The 13381-nt window shown below is 39.2% G+C and overlaps 1 protein-coding gene across 5 annotated transcripts in view; it reads right to left on the bottom strand.

Moving 5' to 3' along the window:
* Positions 1-2076: 2076 nt before the first annotated feature.
* LOC138173612 (E3 ubiquitin-protein ligase DTX3L-like) overlaps positions 2077-13381 on the bottom strand; it is a 30760-nt gene continuing 19455 nt past the window's right edge. For 3 of the 5 annotated variants that reach the window (XR_011171458.1, XR_011171461.1, XR_011171460.1), the window contains 3 exons: positions 7980-8059; positions 4999-5177; positions 2077-3076 (listed from right to left, as the gene is read on the bottom strand). The gene's annotated coding sequence lies outside the window, so the exon portion shown is untranslated. Of the gene's footprint in view, positions 3077-4998; positions 5178-7979; positions 8060-8460; positions 8725-9099; positions 9161-13381 lie in introns of all 5 variants that reach the window. The other 2 variants (XR_011171459.1, XR_011171462.1) reach the window with 2 other exon arrangements.

Here is a 13381-nt window from a genome sequence, read left to right on the forward strand (position 1 = left end):
GGTCTGGAGACTGTCCTGCAGACAGAGTGAATACTGTCCACTGGTGAAGGACAGTGCTGTTGTTGCAGGGGTCTGGGAGCCTTTCTGTTGGTTCAGAAGCCCTGAAGAAGGATTTTCTTGTTGTATGTTTACAGAAATCCTGGGAGAGGGCTTTGCTAATGTGTTCAGGGGTTCTAGGACTGTTCTACAGACAGAGGATAAATTCATGAAGGGACTGGCAATGTATCTTATGGCCTTGCTAAGCCTTGTCTCCCCAGGAACTAAGATTGCTGAGAACTTGCCTCATGTCAAGATGAAGAAAAGAGCTCCATTTGGGTATTAAGTGCTGTGTTTAAACTTGATGTAACTCTGAGGTAGATTCAATTGTGATCCAGGGGTGGGGAACTTTTGACCTTATGTTTGGAAACTAATCTCCATTTGAGAAGAGGGGCTTTGTGGTGGACTTAATTAAGGTATAGCCTAGGGGTGGAGAAGTATTTAGAACAGAGACTTTGTAATTGATTGGAAGGTCCTGGGGTGGGGTAGTCCTTGGAGATTATTTAATCACCCTTAGTAAATGCTGTATTTGGAATGATGTCATGTTTTGATCTTCTCTGTTCTTGGTTTGTCACTGAATAAAATGGAGAGCACCTATGCTGGTATTTTGAACCTGGGAAGTTGCCTTTCTTTTGGCATTACATTACAGTCTCTGACCCAATGACTATTTTTTTTAATGCATTATGCAAATTTTATAAAGGATGTATTTACTATTTCTTTCTTTTTACATTTTCTTTCCAAAATTTCAGTATTCAAATACATGGTCAGTTTTTCTAAATGGACTATGAGGTGCTGAGAAATAGGTATAATCTTCATTTTTCCATTTAGAAAATACTTGTCTTACATGTATTTTAGCTCTAAATTCCCCAGCAATTTGTTCAGTGTTATATTGTCCATTTTGTCTACTTTCTGTTAGACTTACCCATAACTGAGAAGACCATTGAAGTCTCTTGTCTCTATTTTGTTATCATCTGTGAGATCTTGTAGCTCAGTTGATGTTTGCTTTGTGAATTTGTTTGCTAAGCTATCTGAAGCATATAATTTTATTACTGATATTACTTTGTCTATGAGTACTTTCAGCATAATATAGTAGTTTTATTTATCCTTTTAAAATTTTGAATCAGCGTTAGCTTTTCAAACAGCATTATTGCAACTTCTGCATTTTTTGATTCACAAGATACATAGTAAATTTTTGTCCATCACACCAGTTTCATTTTGCATATGTCTTTGTTTTTTAAATGTGTTTTTCCTAAGTCACAGATTGTAGGGTCTTGTTTTTTTTTTATCCAATCTGTCTTTTTCTGTTTGTTGTATTGGATTGTTTAATCCATTCACATTTAATCCATTTAAAGCTATGAAAGTTAGGTGTGTACTTTTTTCCATTTACCTCTGGTGGGTTTTATTCAAGTTGAGATTCCCGCCCTTCCCCCCCCCCCCCCATTGTAAACACAGTCCTATATCTCTTCAGTTACTTTGGCTTAGTCTTTCTTAAGGTGGCTCTTTTCACACTGACAATTTTGCTCTCACCCCATCTCCCATTTGTTACTCCTTTCCTTTTTATATAATAAATTCAAGTTTCTTTCCTGCTTTTATCTAATTATTTAATTCTTCCCCTCTTTTTTCCTCTTAGTCAAGTAAATTTTCCTTTCCTCAATTCCCCTTCAACTAGTCCTGTTCATTCATTTTTAAAAAATTAGTTATTTTGCACTCCTTTCTAGAGAGGATTTCTCTCACTCTCTTACCTATTCTCTACTCTAGTCCTCCATTCTCTGGTTCATGAACCCCATAATTATCTAGTCTCTCTCTATTCCCTGTATTCCTTTTGGAATGAAAATTTCTGAGCTATCCAATTTGGGCTCTCCCTCCAAAGTAGTTTCAGCCACTGACTTGTAGAGGTTGCCTGGGGATCCTCCTTTCCCAATTTGCCTCATTCACAGAACAATACCAATTCCTGCAGGTGACAGAGAAGACAGTGTCTTGTTAAAAGGAAAAAAAATTGTTTGGTCTTTCATCCTAATTAATGAAGCAAAACTCAGGAAAAAGAGAATCAACAGGAGTTTATTAAAAGTACATCTCAGTAGTTACATGTTGGTTAGCTGATCAGTAAGACATCCACGAGGGATTCAAGATAGCTAGCTTTTATTAATAACTTTCACAACAAGATAAAGACCTTTCATATAGGTCTGTATTAGCAAAAAGGTATTGGACATTGCATCTCAGTTCCTCTCCAACTGCAGTAGGTGCAGATTAACAGGTAATAGGTGACATGATATGTAAGGATAGCAGGTAACAATACAAAAGCTAAAATTGTTGGGGTGATGCCTCCTCCAACAGTGATTGACAAGCAGGAACAATGGATCACTAAGTCAGCACAACTTTCTATAATTCCCCCATTCGGTGCTAACCATATATATGGTACAGCAGCACAGCTGGTTTCATCTCACTCCTTTACCCTCAGCTGCATCATCCTGCTCTTTGATGATCATGCCACATCAGTTTGAGCAAGCATCTGTGGCTATAAGCTAGGGGACTTAAACTTACAACAGGAAACAAGTGTAGTATGGTCATGAGCATCACAAATCACAATCCCACATTTCCACCAATGTCATAAAGTCAAATAAATTTAGGTACAGAATTATAATCTTGTGTATCTCCCAAGGAGACAAATCTTGTTAAATATACTCTATATGTAAACTAAGGAAGGCTATACATCAAGCCATTTAAGGGTTCTCCAGGTACTAATTTTAGAGGGGAGATTCACATACACAAGCAAGACCACCTAGAAAATTCAGTGAACATAAATATCACGAAACAAAAGACCAAAGTAATACAGTAATGATCATCAGTGTTAAATAACATCAATTATTTTAACCCACTCCCAATATTTCATCTTGAGTCCCAGATGTCCCATGTAGTTGTCTGGTCCTTGACAACATCTTCCCTTGGACATTTGGGAATAAGTGTTATTCCCAGGACAACTCGAAAGTGGTCTCTTTCCAGCCGGTTTGCTTCTCTGGTTCCAAGACACTTGCAGAGATTGCTAGGGAATTTTAGTAAAAATCTGTCAGTAATCAGGCTCAATACATTTTAGTATAACATCTTATATGTGCTTTTTCCAATAACTAATTCATATGGTAAAAACCTGCTTAAGTTTTATGATTCTGGCCTTTTTAACAATAGAGTTATGAGAACATCAAATTAGGAATCCATAATTAGCCTGAAACTTCAGAAACTTTCAGTTATTACAGACCACTTGCTGTTTCTATCTTCTTTACAATTGTCAATGCATTTTTTTGGTAAAGTCTTAAACCAGATTTTTAGAACTTATTATCACAACATGTTTAAGGCCTATATATATGTGTCTGATCTTATTGCTTTCTCAAAATTTTCAATGCCTGGTAATTACCCTGTAGCAGGAAAAGATACTTTAAGGATTTTATCCTATACTAAAAACATAGCTAGCAGCATTCATTATAAGTCAATGCTTTTTAACCCTAGGTTCAACAGTTTCATAAATGAATTTGCTTTAAAGATAATTCTTTAGCAATTGCAATGACAAAATTTTACTCTTTCACCTACACTGATAATAGGGATTTGCAAAGAAAGAAGGAGGGGCATAGGTGGAACATTATCAAAACTTGTTGTCTGAGCCTAAGCCTAAGGGCACAGAATGACTCAAGAAAAGCATAGCAGGATAAAGAACCCTTAGTTCTATTTGATTTCAGGTAGGTCTTAGTTAGGTTTTAAAAGTAGCCAATTATCAAAAAAAAAAGTTATACCTCATTAATGGAGTATCATAACCAGTAAGGGTCAGGATTAACCAAGTGGGAAACATACTATTCAAAAAGGAATAATATCATGGAAAAGCTGAGTCAAGAGAATGTTCCCTTAGGTAGGCCATGCCAAGGTCATTTCCTCAATCATTCCCAGGCCCCAGTATCCACTTGCAGCATTTCCCAGATTGTACTCCATTTGGGCAGGACATCACATCCCCCTTAAATGGTGAGCTATTGGCCTCGTGACAATGCAGACAATCATACATGAAATCCAAATTTAGGATAATATCAGATTACAGTCCCACAAGATTTTACCTCAAATAGGACATTTCATTAATCACATAATTTAGGGTTAGACAAAACAGTTTTTATTTCTCTCGTGTTGCAATAAAAACATTTACCAAGCCTTTAGAAATTTATTCAACATGCCTTCCTTCTTTTTCTTTTTCTTCTTTTTAAGTTTAAAGTCATCCTGGTATAAAAATCAGTCATTAGAAATCAAGAAAATAATTACATTCTAGAATTTCACAGAGAAAGTGAATATATACCGTGTTTCCCCGGTAATAAGACCTATCCTGAAAATAAGCCCTCCCCTTACTGTGTAAGATTCCTCTAAAATAAGCCCTCCCCCGAAAATAAGCCCTATTGAGATTGCTACTGTAGTGAAGGTGATCCCCTGTGCTACACACTACATTACGGTACCCTCTGTTTGCACCGCCCCCCCCCCCCCGTGAAACGCATGCCGCGCTCCGAGCTGCATCCAATCAGAGCTGCAGCAGTGAGCGCATCATCCTGTTCTTCCCCAGTGATTTGCTTGCTGGCACCATTGAGAGCAGTGCCATGGAGGAGAGCTGAGGCAGGACAACATAAGCCCTCCCCTGAAAATAAGCCCTCTGGTGTTTTTCTTTCAAAAAAAAATAATAAGACAGTGTCTTATTATCGGGGAAACACGGTATATAGTTTGCTCAAAACCCAGAAAAGCACTGGTCACTTGTTGTCAGCCTCCAGACTAAGAGATATCCCTTCTTAAGATATTCTATATTTACCCCTTAAAGCAAGAATAGATCTTTAAGATTGGAGTTTGTGAGACTATGTTACCTAAAGGTGTAACTTTAATATGTACCATTCCAGGTATAATTCTATAATCTTCACAAGTGATTGGCAAATAAGCTTAGATGAAACTCACTCTTTTTCATAAGCAGGAGGCTTGAACATTTCTCCCCATTTTTGCAAGGAGTAGGAAGAGGGGGTTCCATTTTCTCAGTAAACCAGGTCATTGTTCAGGAATTTCACAACACTAGCAAGCTCTTTTACAGGGCTTATAAGACTTTATGAGGTTGTCCAAGCAGATGATCTTGAGAAACGCTGGAAGATTACAAAAAAGGAGATTTTTATGAGGTATTTCCTTTGTATCTTTTACCATATAGTAAATAGTCATCAATTTTTCCCTTCAAAATATACTGAATTAAATACTTGATAGGTTTTTACATTATGACAATAACTGCTAATGACTTATTGATTTCACAGTAATAAGATCAAAAGAAATTTTCAACATGTATCATATAATGTTTTCCCAGCATCCACTATACAAGGAAATTTAGAAACAAAGTACCCACATAACCAATGTTATGGATATTTAAAACATAGAATTTGGAAGTAAATTTAGCTGAATGCAAATGAACATCCAATTTATTTGAATAAATCTCTTGAATCTTTTTGCATTGAAATCCTTTATTGTTTTTAGCATTTTACATTTATTATATCTAAAACCTGTTAAAAAAATTATCAAGGATGGAGCAATCACATCTAATTAAAGAAATAATAATGTTAACAATAGTTAATTAACATTTATACAGTGCTTGCCATATACCAGGCACTGGGTTAAACACTTTACAATCATGTGATCCTTTCAACACCCCTAGGAGGTGGGTGCTATTATTTCATAGCATATTTCATTATTTCATATTCCCATAATGTCTCCAGTTCCTATTTATCCATATTTCTCAGCTGTGGGCATATTTTCCAAGATGTTTACCAGGAAGCATATTATTTTTCACTTTTTTTCATTATTTGTGTTTTCTTTCAGGACATGATTAATATGGAGATATGTTTTGTATGACTGTACATGTATAATCTATGTCAAATTTCCTTCTGCCTAAAGGGATGTAGGTAAGAGATTGAGAAAGAGACTTAGGAACTCTATTTTTTTTCCTAAAAAATGCTTGTTAGCAATAGTTTTTACTTCCAATTAGGAAAAAAAGAAATATTTTTTTTAAAAAAGGAGAAATAATGAGCAGAATTATTCCAGAAAAACCTGGAAAGAACTTCCATGAACTGATACAAAGTGAAGTGAGTGGAACCATAGGAATATTATAATATTTATATAATACAATAACAGAAATACTCTACAATGACCAACCATGAATGAGTTAGTTATTCTGATCAATACAATTATGCAAGAAAATTCCAAAAGACTGATGATAAAAAATGCTACCCACCTTCATAGAAAGAACGGATAGAGTCTAAATAAAGATTGAATCTAATATTTTGACTTTATTTTTACAACATAACTAATATAGAAATGTTTTGCATGATTTAATGTGTATAATTGATATGGATGGAGAAAATTGGGAAGGAGAAAATTCAGAACTCAAACATTAAAAAAATCCAAATTTAATAAATAATAAAGAAAAAAGAAAAACAAGAATGAAATGAACTACAGGAGAAAAAGTGATGGTCAGCAGCAAAATGTCTTAGAGACCTGGACATGGAGATAGGAAAGCCCAAACAGGAATTCCACCTAAGCCACTTAAGAGACATGTCATCCTGGCAAAGTCCCCTTCCATGTCTTAGCATCTCTTAATTATTCTCCCAACTGGACTACAAAGAACATCAAATGTCAGAAGTCTCCTACTTGGTCAGAGGAGATAATATGCATGCACTGTACTCCATACTGATATTTGTTGTGGTTGTTCCTGTTTTATAGTTGAAAATATTATTGTGGTTTTTGTTTTGTTGTTCTTGTGATTAATCCTGAATAGAAAGGCATAGTCCTGCCATGCCAGGAGCATAAGAATGGAATCTGTCCATTATATTATGGCAAAGCAAAACACTGCCCCCCCCAATGATGACTTTCACCCATTTCTCCCAAAAGCAAAAGGCAATGAAAAGACTTGCCTTTCAAAAGGAAGAGGGATGGTTACATGAAGAATTTGTAAAAGAAGAGGGTGACATGTCAAATCTTCTAGGATATTACAGGCTTAGGAATAAGTGCAGAAGGATGTGATGTCACTGGGGGTTAGAGGAAAAGATATGGCAAGACTGACTGGGACTAAGAGGAAAAGAGCTAGAAAAGACTGACTGTGTAGGTGGCCCTGCACATCATCCCAGGTACCTGGCATTCCCCAAACTTTTAATTTCTTGTCCTAGTGACTCCATTTGAAAGAGCCAGGAGAATAGAAATTATGAGGAGGAATAAAATGTGACCAATGTAGAAGAATGTTTCTGCCCAGTGGCTTCCATCAAGGCTCTCCCAACTAGAGGGTCTAATGCACATATCATTCACATTTAATTCAATTACACCTTGGCAAAATCAGAGAGCATCCCTCTCCTCACTTGTCTATTAAGGGTCTGTCAAGTAAAGGGATCCTGAAAAATTCTGTAGTTGTAGCTATGTAGATACTGAAATATCAGGATAGTATAGGATGGCAAGAATGAACACATACATATGTGGTAGGATGGGGAATTAATAGCTAATTAAAGAAAGGGCCTAAATTGCTAAGAGGCCCATCCTGCCCTGTATGATCAGGAAGCGTGGACTTCACAAATCAATTCATCCACTTATCAGACACATCAAGAGGGCCAAGTCACATGACCTTACTCCTCCTTAGCTCTCTGACCTGCAAAATCAGACCAAGAAAATGACCAATCTTACAATTTTCCCTGAGACTCAAAAGGCACACAAAATGTGGAGCTTGCTGTATACAAGGAGTGCTGCTTTTTCTTATTACTAATATGCATGAGCACTTCCAAGGAAGGATGTGTCAGGAGTGCAGCGGAACTATTTCAAAGGTCCATCAGGAGGGAAACCCCCTGGCTTTCCCTGACTTAGACCCTCAGACTAAATCTATTCAAATTTCAGAAACAAAAGCAAATCTGGAAACTCACCTTTGAAAAGAAACAGTCTCCTTGTCGATATGAAATTTATCCACAAGAGGAAGATAGCTCAATTTTTCCTGGGAATAATCCTGGAACCAATCAACGGAGAAATGAGGTTAACCTTAAGGCACAGAAAGGTCAAAAGTAGGAGAAATTGGCTGTGTGGGGAAGCCCCAGAATTTGATCTGAGCTTGTAAGAACATTTGCCCAGGAAATATCCACTAATTTGCCACCCTTAAATACACATTGGATGAAGGAAAATGAAATGGCATCAGGGAAACACAAAGGAAGAAAAAAATATAAACCCATATCTATCACTTTGGTGTTAAGAATGAAAACTGGGTCTCTTGGGGGAAGATGAAAACCCAAGTAAGCCAAAGATGATTGCAGGGTAAAAGGAAATCAAGTATAGGAACAAAAATGATGGCAGACATCCAAACATCTTAGTGCCTTGGACTTGGAGCCAAGAAGGCCTGGCTAGCAATCCCACCTCAGCCACATAGAAGATGTGTCCTCCTGGCCTGGGGAACGTCCCATGTCTTAGCATCATTTAATCCTCTGTTAATTCAGTTACACAGAGTATTGGAATCAGAGGTCTGCTTCTGGGCCAGAGGAGATACTTTACATATACTGTACTCCATCAATATTTGTCCTGCTTGTTTCTGATTTGGTAGTTGAAATTATTACTAAAACTGTTTCTGTTACTGTTCTTATTGTGATTAATCCTGAACAGAAGGTGAAAGATCTACCATACCTGGAATGAAAATGATAAGAAAGAGTAAAATGTGATTGAGGTAGAGACACACTTATGGCAGTGGCCAATGGCCAGCATCTGGAGTCTGCCAAGCAGGGGACCTAATGCATACGTCAGACACATACCTTTGATTTGGCCTTGGAAAACCCAAGGGCCTCACTTTTCTAAGTTGTGTCATAAAGGGTTTCTGAAAAGAAGGACTTGGCAAAGGCCTCTGTAGTTCTAGCTATGTGGACCATGAATTCTTAGGGAAGTCAAGCATGGCAAGAATGAATACATATGTGGCAGGGGAGGGAAAAACAAAGGTTGACAGGCAGAGTTCCAGAATGCTTGGTGGCCACAGCCTAGACTTTACCTCCCAACTCATCCACTTACCAGACCTGTCAAGGCAACCAAGTTATTTATCCTGTGTTATCCTCTGGTCTCTCCCCTGCAACTTTGGGATAAGAAAATTAATGATCTCACAGTTTGCTCAGAGGCTCAGAAGTGACTCAAACTGTACAGCTTCCTTTATACAAGTGTTATTCTTTTTACTGGCACAGATGTGTAGGAGCACTTGCAAAGAAAGATGGCTCGGGAGTACAGCGGAACCATTTCATTGGCCAATCAGGAGGCACCAGCCTGAGGTTGCCTTGACTGATGCCCCCACTCCCAACCTCTATAAATTTCTTAAGCAGATTCAATTCTGGAAACTCGTCTTTCTGAAATAACAGTAAGATTTTCAAAATGAAATTTGTCCAGAAAGGAGAGATTGCTCAGCTCTTCACTGGAATAATCCTAGGACCTATAAATGTGGAAATCTTGTTAACTTTAAGGGATTCACAGGCAAAAAGATGGAGAACCTGAAGGAAAATCATTTTTTCAAAGGTAACAGTGCTGGCTGTGATAGGACATTTGTGCACAGGAGTTAGACAGCTAAGGTCTCCCTGGGAGTGCTCTGAAGGCTGGAGAAGTGCAGGCATAATGTTGACCTTAAGGACTCACAGACAAGATAAGAGAAATTGATTTCCTGGTTGACCTCTGACTCCAATTCAGACCTAGGACATCCTTTGTCATTTGTAATGTCTATTTTTCCTCCTTACATTCAACACATTCAGGAATGAAAAATATGAAAAGGCACAAAGAACAAGAAAAACAAGTTGGAGGAAAATTAAATAGTGGTTATAGTGTCCTTTGAGGGAAGGGTCAAGGGACCAGACTTCTTCATCTCCCCCAAAGGACCTCCCTTTCCACTGGAGTCTACCATTTCCTGCTGTCCATTCTTCACAAACTTCTTCAGTTGAGAAGAGAAGCCCAACTTTTCTCTAACCCCATGGCTTGTGCCTTCCGTCCCCTGCTGGGCACAGCAGGTCCTCTGCAGGAAGGTGGCAAGAGGCCAGGTCAGGAGTCTTGCATCTGCCCCAAACCAACAACTTCCATCTGTACAAGCACAAAGGAATTTCTTCCTCATTCTGCCAGCCCAGTCTCTCAACTAAGATCTGGAGAATCTCTGGGGCAAAAAGAAGAAACCTACCTTTTCACACCAGGCCTTCCATCTCCTGCTGTGGCTGACTCTTGAGGGAAGAGGAAGGTTGGTGGGGAATGGGACTTCTGTTTCTTGTTGCACAGGTGTGACTTTCACCTCTTGCCGTACCCTTTTCCTGCCTAATCTCCACCCTTCAGAGGGAAGAGGACTAGGGAAGTGGTGTTTTCCATCTGACCATCTGAATGTGTGCCTCCCATCTCATATTGCACTTCTTTCAGCCCTATCTCCAGGCTCAGTTGGGAAAGGAGTAATGCCCTCCACTTAGTGAGGAATAGTTTCATACCTGGTCATATCCTTCTTATTTCAGTGATAGATGAAGATCATCATTCAAACCACATTCCACACCCCCTACCACTCGATTCCTTATTCCCGTTCCCCTCAGTCCTTTCACCCCTAAGTAACTCTCACACCACCTAAGCCTTCCACTATGCCTTGTAGAATACCTGTTCACAGGCAAGAAATTTCCCCTCATCCTAAATCATTCCTACTATCATTACCTCAATATATAGGTATTATTGAAACCTGGCTACCCCTAGATGACACCCTCCCAAGTTACTCTTTCCAGTACTGCATGCACCTTCTCTCATTCTCCTCACTTCACTGGACCATGTAGAGTTAAAATACTCTTTATTACCCATTGCCACTTCCAGATTCTCCCCCTACCTGTCACTCAGTAACCTCTTTTCCCTTGAGGTTAATGCTATTCATATCTATCACCCAATCAAAATCCTGGTAGCTTTGTCTACAGACTCCCAGGTCACAGCCCTTCTATCCTCAGTCAGATTGGTACATGATTCATAATTATTTTTTCCTCTTCAACTCCTGCCTTCATACTAAGGGACTTTAACACACATATTGACTCTCTATCACCCTGACCACTCAATTCCTCAATGTACTCACTTCTCACTCTACCACATGTCAGACACAAACATGGTCATGTCGATGATCTTGCCATCACTCACAAATGTAATACTTTCAAGTTTAGCAATTCCAAAATCCCCTTATGCAACCACAACTTATTGGCTTTTCACCTCTCCCTCAGCCCTTGTTTACAGAATTTTACTCTTTGTCCATACCACTATCTCCACTGACTTGACCCCCCAATTCTCTTCTAGGCCACAACTCCTAAACTAACCACTCTATTCCTCCCCCATCTTTACCACTTGTTTAACTAATTCAACTCTGTATTGTCTTCCACTGTTGAATCCCCAGACCTCTTATATTACTGATTATGTCCTACCCCAGTCTCAGGCTTGTAATACTCACCCAAAGGATTGTATTACCTCTTCCACATATGCTGTTGAATGAAGGTGGAGAAAATCATGCAACTCTTCTTACTGCCATGAACTTGTATAACATCACTGGGGCCTTCTCTGCTGCTATGCAATTCTATTATGGCTCCTATCAACTCACTATTGCACCCTCAATGACAACTTTTTCATCTCTCCTCAAACCTCTCAAGGAACTGCTTTCCACCAGTCTCTTAGCTGAGATCCCTCTTTCTCATCTGTGATCACTCAGATTCCTTCTGCCACTATCTCCTCCTTCACTCTTCTCATATGATTATGTGACTTTACTCCTTACCATGATCAACTACCCCTCTACCTGTTCTAGCAATGCCATTCCATCCCATGGCCTCCAACAGACTGCCCTGTCATCCCTACGCTGTCACTTATTTGCAGTCTCTCCCTGTTTACTGCCTACCAATAGGCCCATCTCTCCCCCATCCTCAAAAATTCCCACTTGACCTTTTAATTTCCACTAGCTATTGTATATATCTCTTCTGGATTTTGTAGCTAAACGCCTCAAAAAGGTCCTCTTTTATAAATGCCTCTGTTTTCTCTCCTCTCTCTCTCTTCTTAACCCCTTACATTCTGGTTTCCAAACTTTATAATTCCACTGAAACTGCTTTCTCCAAAACTACAAATGATCTCTTAATCACAAACTTCAATGTGCTTTTCCTCAATTCTTACTGTCTTTCACTTCTCTGCAGTCTTTGACACTAGGGATCTCCCTCTTCTCCTTGATACTCTCTTCTCTCTAGGTTTTTCAGACATCATTCTCTACTGATTCCCCTCCTACCAATCTGACCACTCCTTACTATCCTTTCCTGGATCCTCCTCCAGATCACAACCTCTAACCACAGGGGTCCCTCAGGGTTCTATCCTGGACCCTCTTGTCTTCCCCCTCTATACTACGATATCATTAGCTCCCAAGGATTTAATTATCATCTCTAGGCTGATGCTTCTAAAATCTACCTTTCCTACCCCCAACTCTGCTGACCTCCAGTCTTACATCTCCAACTACCTTTGAGACATCTTGAACTAGATATCTTGTAGATATCTTAAATTTAACAGTATAAAACAGAACTCATTATGTTTCCTCTTAAACCTTTCCCCTCCCTTCCACCTTCCCTATTATGGTAGGAGGCAACACCATCATCCCAGTATTTCAGGCTCCCAACCTAGGAGAATGCTTCAACTCCTATCTCTCATTCCATATCTAATCTGTTGTCAAGGTCTGCCAACTTCACCTCTGTAATATCTCTTTAGTATGCCCCCTTCTCTTCTCTGACACTGCTACCACTCTGGTGCAGGTCCTCATCACCCCATGCCTGGACTGCTGCAGTAGCCTGCTGGTGGGTCTGCTATTTTAAGCCTCTCCCCACTCCAATCCATCTTCCATTCCTCCACTAAAGTGATTTTCCTAAAGATGTTCCAGGTCCTATAATGTCACTCCCTGAGCCCCAACTCCCCCAGTAACTCTTGGTGGCTCCCTATCACCTCCAGGAGCAAGTACAAAATGTTATGTTTGGCATTCAAAGCCCTTCATTTCCTAGCTACCTTCTACCTTTCCAGACTTCTTACACCTTATTCCCCACCATGTCCTCTTTGATCCAGTGACACCGAACTCCTAAATGTTCCACAAAGAGAGCAAGCCATCTGAGGGCATTTTCTCAGGCTGCCCCTCATGCCAGGTCTTCCTCAACTCTACCTATGGACTTCCCTGATTTCTTTCAGGTCTCAATTAAAATCAAATATTCTACAGGAAGACTTTCCCAGCTCTTAATTCTAGTGCCTTTATTCTTAAGTAGTTATTATTTATTCTGTATATATTTTGTTTCTATGTTTT

The sequence above is a fragment of the Petaurus breviceps genome, unplaced genomic scaffold (genome assembly GCF_028583685.1).
Source record: "Petaurus breviceps papuanus isolate PSGF00001 unplaced genomic scaffold, PetGlider_PUasm1.0 611, whole genome shotgun sequence".
Taxonomy (NCBI): domain Eukaryota; kingdom Metazoa; phylum Chordata; class Mammalia; order Diprotodontia; family Petauridae; genus Petaurus; species Petaurus breviceps.